The sequence below is a fragment of the Coregonus lavaretus genome (genome assembly GCF_964263955.1).
Source record: "Coregonus lavaretus genome assembly, chromosome: 23".
Classification (NCBI taxonomy): domain Eukaryota; kingdom Metazoa; phylum Chordata; class Actinopteri; order Salmoniformes; family Salmonidae; genus Coregonus; species Coregonus lavaretus.
The window spans coordinates 3,954,062-3,961,698 of record NC_140010.1 but is presented as its reverse complement, the minus strand read 5'-3'; the positions used below and the strand labels follow the sequence as shown (position 1 = coordinate 3,961,698).

The window sequence follows — 7,637 nt, the reverse complement described above, 5'->3', positions numbered from 1 at the left end:
GACTAATGCCGTGTTCAAAACAACTGGGAACTCGGATATCTCCGACTTCAGTGTGTTCATGAAAACTGGGAACTCGGAAAAAAACGGCACCCGACTGGGGAAAATCGTTTTGCATGGTCATCCAACGCGGAAACTCAGGCATATTTCGAGAGCTCCGACACTCCGACCTGAAGTTCACTGACGTCATGATTCGACAAAAAAAAATCTGAGTTCCCGTTTGTCTTGAAAGCACCAACACCATCATAATATGACGTTATGCACTATCAGTCCAGTAAAATAAAAAAGCTAATTATTAGCAAATTATTTCAATTTATGCTCAGCTGTGCCTCGCAAGTGCTACACCAACTGATCTATTTTGTTATCAAAGCTCATTCCTACAGAATTGTTTTTATTAGGTTAATGTTACATTTTTTAATTCATGTTTGAATATATTCTGAGCGGTAGATCTCGGCTTGACTGCGAAAGTGATCTTGACTCAGAAAAGGTTGGTGACCACTGATACAGGCCTATATATTTTATTTTTATTTTATTTTTTTAAACATTGCCTACCAACATTATTGTACATTTTGTTTTCTAAAGCGAAATGGGTGTCTCTGTAACAGGTCTAGCGGAATTAACTTGTGGAATGTGTTGTGTTCAACCATTAACGGACAATGGCTCCCAGAATGCTTTGAGAAGGAAGAAAACTGGGACGTATTCATTACACCGATTGTGTTGCAAAACGTTTCTTATACGGAAGCGAACGGAACGAAACGGGGAGGGATTTACCTGAATTTGTTCAATAGAAACTCTCGTTTTAGTTGCAAAACTGTTTGGACTAATGATTACACCCCTGGCTCCTTGATCCAACGCTGGACGGGAATTTTCATTGCTTCATTTTTGTTGTTTGATCACTTGTCGCATAGGAAGCATTACCTTCTACAGTGAAACGTATGTAGCCAATACAATTGTATCACTTTCCTCTGGAACTACGTAGCAGCAGATACAAAGTCAAACTTTTTTTGAACCACGGCTCGCATTGGGCTCGATTTCGATCGAGGATGGGGTAAGGATTGATCGAGCGGTTTGATGGCGTATTTTGTCGATTATCTTTCACAGGGAAAGGAAATTGTTATTGTTGATGTACTCCGGTCAGGTTTCATAGCCTACAGTATGTGAAACTGGCAGATTACATTGTTGCTCGGTCAACTAGGTGCTATAAAAACGTTATAAAATTGGAAGCCTATGTTGCCTATAATTATAACTTTCATTAACTTTCCGAAAATCCACGACATGTGTTTTGCTAACTGTAATGAAATACATTATAGACATATGCGTTGTACAAAAATATTTCTAACTTTAATGCAACATTCAAACTTCTGAATATGGCTGTCTCTCCAAGACATCAAAGCTTAGATGTAAACATACACCTACCTCTCTAAACATTCCCCTCCACTACTGAACATAACACCTGCCATTCACACTCCTGACTATTTCCTGTTACTAGGTGAAGAGGTTCTACACCTGTTCAGTCACTGTGCTGGAATCCTATTGAAACCTAAAACCTCTGCCTCTGTGTTGAATACAGTACAGGACATGACATTAGAAAGACAGATCCTTGTGGATTGTGCCTCTCCTATAATTATTCAGGTCAATGTGTTTTCTCCAAGAACACAGTAGCATTCCATACATTCTCTCTTTTTTTCATGGATAATGTCCTGTCTCATGATCATCATGGACCTTGCTAGAAGACCTGACACTTCTCAGATGGCACTTGAACATGTGACATTGTATAGCAGTGTGTGTGTGGAAAACCAGTCATTAGGGAGGCTGTATTTAGTATTTTCCAGTCTGTCCCCTGCAGAACCCCTGATGGGAGCAGGTCACATGATTATAATTAGGCCTAGCTAACTGTGCTGAGACTCACACACACACACACACACACACACACACACTCAAGCACACCCCTCACATCATTCTTACCCAGCCTAAGGATTTAGACTCTCGCCATGAGGATTCGCCGCCACAGTCCACACACGCAGAGAGAGAGAGAGAGAAAGTGACCGAGGGAGAGAGAGAGACCGAGAGAGTGACAGTGAGAGAGAGACTGTGTGTGAGAGAGAGGGAGAGAGAGACATGCAGAAGTACAAACATATACTTAGTGTATAAGGCAAAACCCCAAACAATGCATGCAGAGCAGAATTAGGACTATAGCCACTAGTTATCAAAATCCAGAAAAGAGCTGTTAAATACCCACACTTTCCACCACAAAGCCCTCAACTACAGAGAGATAAACCTAGAGAAGCGTCCGCTCAGCCAGCTGGTTCTGGGACTCTGTTCACAAACACAAACAGACCCCACAGAACCCCAGGACAGAAACACATGAGACCCAAACAAATTATGAGAAAGCACAAAGATCACTCTTTGACACACTGGAAGGAATCAACCAAAAACAGAGCAAATTGGAATGCTATCTGGACCTAAACAGAGAGTACACAGTTGCAGAATACCTGACCACCTGACTGACCCCAAAATTAAGAAAATCCTTGACTATGTACAGCAGTGGAGGCTCCTCAGAGGAGGAAGGGGAGGATCATCCTCCTCAGTTAATTTCAGAAAAATTAAATTCTGAAACATTACAAATGTTATCCTTTTTAGATAAAACTATACTAAGTATATTCACATCACCAAATAATTGACTAAAACACACTGCAATAAAGGTCTACAGTAGACTCGACAGTACTCTGTAGGGTAGCACCATGGTGTAGCCGGAGGACAGCTAGTTTCTGTCCTCCTCTGGGTACATTGACTTCAATACAAAACCTAGGAGGCTCGTGGTTCTCACCCCCTTCCATAGACGTACACAGTAATTATGACAATTTACGGAGGACGTCCTCCAACCTATCAGAGCTCTTGCAGCATGAACTGACATGTTGTCCACCCAATCAAAGGATCAGAGAATGAATCTAGAACTGAAAGCATAAGCTACAGCTAGCTAGCACTGCAGTGCATAACATGTGGTGAGTAGTTGACTCAAAGAGAGGGAAAGACCATAGTTGGAACAGTTTTGAAGAGAGAGATTACAGATTATCTTTCACTTTCTTAGCTAGCGAATGCAGCTAGCTAGTTTAGCCTCCTCAAACAGAGAGGAATGCTATGTTAGCTAGCTGGCTATGGCTATCCAACACTGGAACTCTTCCAAGTCAAGGTAAGCTTTTGGTTTTATTAATTTATTGTCACCGGGGCCCGCCGGTGTAACTTCTAAACTGCTTGCTAACTGTACACTGTACTGCTTGATTGTAGCGGGTTTACTAATGTGTTAGTTCTAGTAGCTATGTTGACTATGATGTTAGCTAATATGGTGACAACGATGTAGGCTGTGTGTAGCGGTTGGCGGTTATGATATGAAAGTTTGGCTTGGAAACGTTTTTTCGCCTTGTCACAGACAGCTGATGTATTGTGCACTGAAGTCCACAAGTGAAGGGAAAAGGTGAGAGGAGGAGAGCGCGTAGATGCGAGAAGTAATTATCCAACGATCAAAGGGATTATTCTATTTGTATGTGGCTGCTATGAAAGTGAGCTGTGTTTGCGTGTGGTCAGGGGTGTATTCATTCCGCCGATTCTGTTGAAAAAACGTTTCTTATACGGAAGCAAACGGAACAAAACGGGGATAAATGGGGACCTGAATTTGTCCAATAGAAACTCTAATTTGCAACTGTTGGACTAATGATTACACCGTAGTTCAGCTAGATGAAGGCAAGATTGTGCAAGGCGGTACTGGTACCTTTATTACTAAACATTTTCTCGACATGTGCACCTGCGTTGTAAACGTTCATTCATAGGCTAGGTTTAGCAACCTCATGACGGGTATAGGGACAATTTGAGTATCATGTAGTAGCCTAAACCTGTCAATGTTACATTGAGCTGGGTGAATGGAATATGAATGACAGTCATCCAATATGCTGTACAGTAATAGAAATAAGGCCGTGCTCATGAAATTTTTTTATCATCTTAAATGGCACGGACCGCCACTGATGTACAGACTCAGTGAGCATAGCCTTGCTATTGAGAGAGGCCGCCATAGGCAGACCTGGCTCTCGAGAGAAGACGGGCTATGTGCCCACTGGCCACAACATGAGGTGGAAACTGAGCTCCTCAGTTTCCTAACCTCCTGCCAAATGTATGACCATATTAGAGAGACATATTTCCCACAGAACCCACAAAGAACTTGAAAACAAATCAAACATTGATAAACTCCCATATCTGTTAAGCGAAATACAGCAGTTTGCAATCACAGCAGCAAGATTTGTGGCCTGTTGCCATGAGAAAAGGGCAACCAGTGGAGCTCAAACAACATTGTAAATACAACCTATATTTATCTGTTTATTTATTTCCCCTTTCATACTTCAACTATTTGCACATAGCCAATAATATAACATTTGAAATATCTATATTCTTTTAAAACTTTTGTAAGGGTAATGTTTACTGATTGTTTATTTCCCTTTTGTTTGTCTATTCCATTTGCTTTGGCAACGTAAACATATGTTTCCCCTGCCAATAAAGCCTTTTGAATTGAGAGTGAGTGAGAGAGAGAGACAGTGAGAGAGAGAGAGCGAACAAGAGAAAGGAAGAGCAGGGAGATGGAGATATACTGTAGCTAGCTCCTGTTAATCAGTAAACAGTGTGTCAAGGCCCCTGCCATGTGGTCATGAAGGGAGAATGCTGAACATTTACTAACTAGTTACGGTGTACTGAGGCTTTCATCAATTGGTCTGGACCAGGCCAACACAGTGTGTATTTACCGACGGTGTTAAATCAGGTTTTCTGGACATAATAAAAGGTGTCCCACAGGGATCCATTATTGGTCCGTTTCTTTTCACTATTTACATTAACAATATTGGTCTATCTGTACAAAAAAAAATAATAAGTCACCTGTATGCAGATGACACTGTGGTGTTTGCTATTGCCTCCGCAGCTGACCAGGCTCTGTCAGAGCTTCAGTTTGCCTTTAGTGCCCAGCAGAAAGCCTTTGTTGAACTGAAATGGGTACTTAACACACGTAAAACCAAGTATATGTTATTTTTCAAATTAGGTAAAAATGTATCTGATGATTTATGCATATATGTACTTTGGGTGGTGCCCACGTTGACCGTGTCCCACTTATAAATATCTGTATTGATGAAAAGCTATCTTTCAAAAACCATGTTGATGAGGTTGTTAAGAAATAAATAATTAAAATGGGCTTCTATAGGAACAGGTCCTGTCTTTCGTTAAATAGCAGAAAACAAATCATTCGGTCAACATTCATGCTGGTTATTGACTATGGTGATATAGTCTATATGAATGCAGCTGCCACTGTATTGAAGTCATTGGAGGCAGTTTATAATAACGCATTGCGCTTTATTACGGGTTCAGTACACATCATTGCATTTTGTATCAGAAAGTAGGCTGGCCCTCTTTGAAGTCTCGTAGATCGATGCATTGCGCTCTTCTTGTCTATAAAGCCCTCTTAAATAAACTTCTGCCATACCTTACTTACATTTTACATTTTAGTCATTTAGCAGACGCTCTTGTCCAGAGCGACTTACAGTTAGTGAGTGCATACATTTTCATACTGGCCCCCCGTGGGAAACGAACCCACAACCCTGGCGTTGCAAGCGCCACGCTCTACCAACTGAGCTACAGGGGACTACTTCATTGACACCCTTCAGATATATAAGTTACCAGACCCGGACTCAGGGATGGCTAACACTAGAGATCCCTTCAATCTCCACCTAGTTAGGTCAATCTGCTTTTAGTTGTTTTGCGCTTCTCATGTAGAACAAAACTCCTTAAAGGTGAATGTTTCATGTGATTTGTGTTTTGTTTTTCATGTATTGTATAATTGATGTTTATTGATGTGTTCATGCAGGGCTCATCTGCAAACAAAATACCTTGGTCTCAGCACGACTCCTTGCTTAAATAAAGGTTCAATTAGCAAAAATAATAATGACCGTCACTTTAGTCACCACATCACTGCAGGCTCTGGCATGTCAGGTTGATAATAAAATAGAGTGATGAGGACTGACTTAGTGTTTTGTTTTGTACTGACTTCGCCCACTGAGATACTTGGCTGACTTGCTCGTCTAGTTCTTGTTCTGACTAACACATGTATTTCATGCTCCACACCCCTTCCCTGTCCCTCCCCTCCTACGCTGTCCTCCCAGGCCCTGTTCCCTACAGAGTGCACTACTTTAAATGGGCCCTGGTCAAAAGTAGTGTACCATATAGGCAGTAGGGTTGCACTTTGGGACACAACCTCAGTGATCTGTTATGGGCAGAGCATGGTGTTGTTTCTTAGCCTCGCGAGCCACCCTGATCTCGTGAGCTTACATGAATGGTTCGCTGCACAGATAGCACAGCGGTAATCCGTCTGCTATTTACAAGGCTAGTAGTTTCCTGATGTGCTGTACTGTAGGAAGTATCTGTGTCTGCCTGGGTACTTAACAGGTGAGCCAGAGGCTATAGGGACAGAGACGGCTATGGGAACTCTGTCTTTAGGACCCTGCTGTGTGTACTAAAGACACACACACACACACACACACACACACACACACACACACACACACACACACGCAGCCAGTGGGTTACTTTTCTCTTACGGTACAGTAGCGCACACTAGAGTAGAGTACAGTATAAAGTATAAAGTACTGTACTGAACACATTTAATTTACTGTACTGAACTCTACTCTACTGTACTGAACACATTTAATTTACTGTACTGAACTCTACTGTGCTGTACTGTGATGTCCAAACTTGTGAAACATAGACATCTATGATTGGTTCAGATTTGGTCTGGTCTTGTTTGGGGGCAGAGTTCATTAGAAAAATAGCCAGTGTGTAGAATAATTCCCAAATATGCAAAATAAGGATATTGCATATTTCTACCTTTTTGTGTACCTTTTCAGGACACATCACCATGAAGAGAATAATATTAATATCCATAATTATGCATTTTTGTGTAGTACAGATCAGGGACCCATGATGTAATTCCGTTACCATAATCCCGTTACCGGATGTAAATCCACTTCACCTAACAATAAAACATTTTATAACTCAAGGTATCATGTCATAGCTGACACCCCCATTCTTTCTGCAGACATCTTTGAATCTTAATTCACAGCAGATATTTAACAGAGTTTTTGGAAAACGTGGTCGCAAAAGGAACTAAATAGGATCTGTCTTTCTAATGTCATTTTACATGTGACATAACCCTTTCTACATCCTTTTTAAGCATGACATTTGCTTATGAAACATCTATGTAGGCCTTAAAATGTGTTTTTGAAGGCTTCATTAAGTTACATTTACGTTATGCAATTTAGTGCACAGGGACAGTGGCTCATTTACATGTTTTAGTGATACAGCATATGATATCTCAATTATGCTAAGCCTATGTCTCCCAGTCCCACGGAGTCGTGGCTGAATGACAACAATGACAACATTCAGCTAGCAGGCTATACGCTACATCGGCAGGACAGAACGGCAGACTCGGGTAAGACGAGGGGTGGCGGTCTCTGTATTTTTGTAAACAACAGCTGGTGCACAAAATCAAATACTAAGGAAGTCTCAAGGTTTTGCTCGCCTGAGGTAGAGTATCTTATGATAAGCTGTAGACCACA

General features: G+C 41.3%; 1 protein-coding gene across 2 annotated transcripts in view; it reads left to right on the top strand.

Annotated features, from left to right (window-relative positions):
* The first annotated feature begins 867 nt into the window (after window positions 1-867).
* The window catches only part of LOC311098733 (rho guanine nucleotide exchange factor 18-like), a 40,880-nt gene continuing 34,110 nt past the window's right edge, over window positions 868-7,637 (top strand). For both annotated transcript variants that reach the window (XM_084139275.1, XM_084139274.1), the window contains exon 1: window positions 868-1,045. The gene's annotated coding sequence lies outside the window, so the exon portion shown is untranslated. The remainder of the gene's footprint in view (window positions 1,046-7,637) is intronic.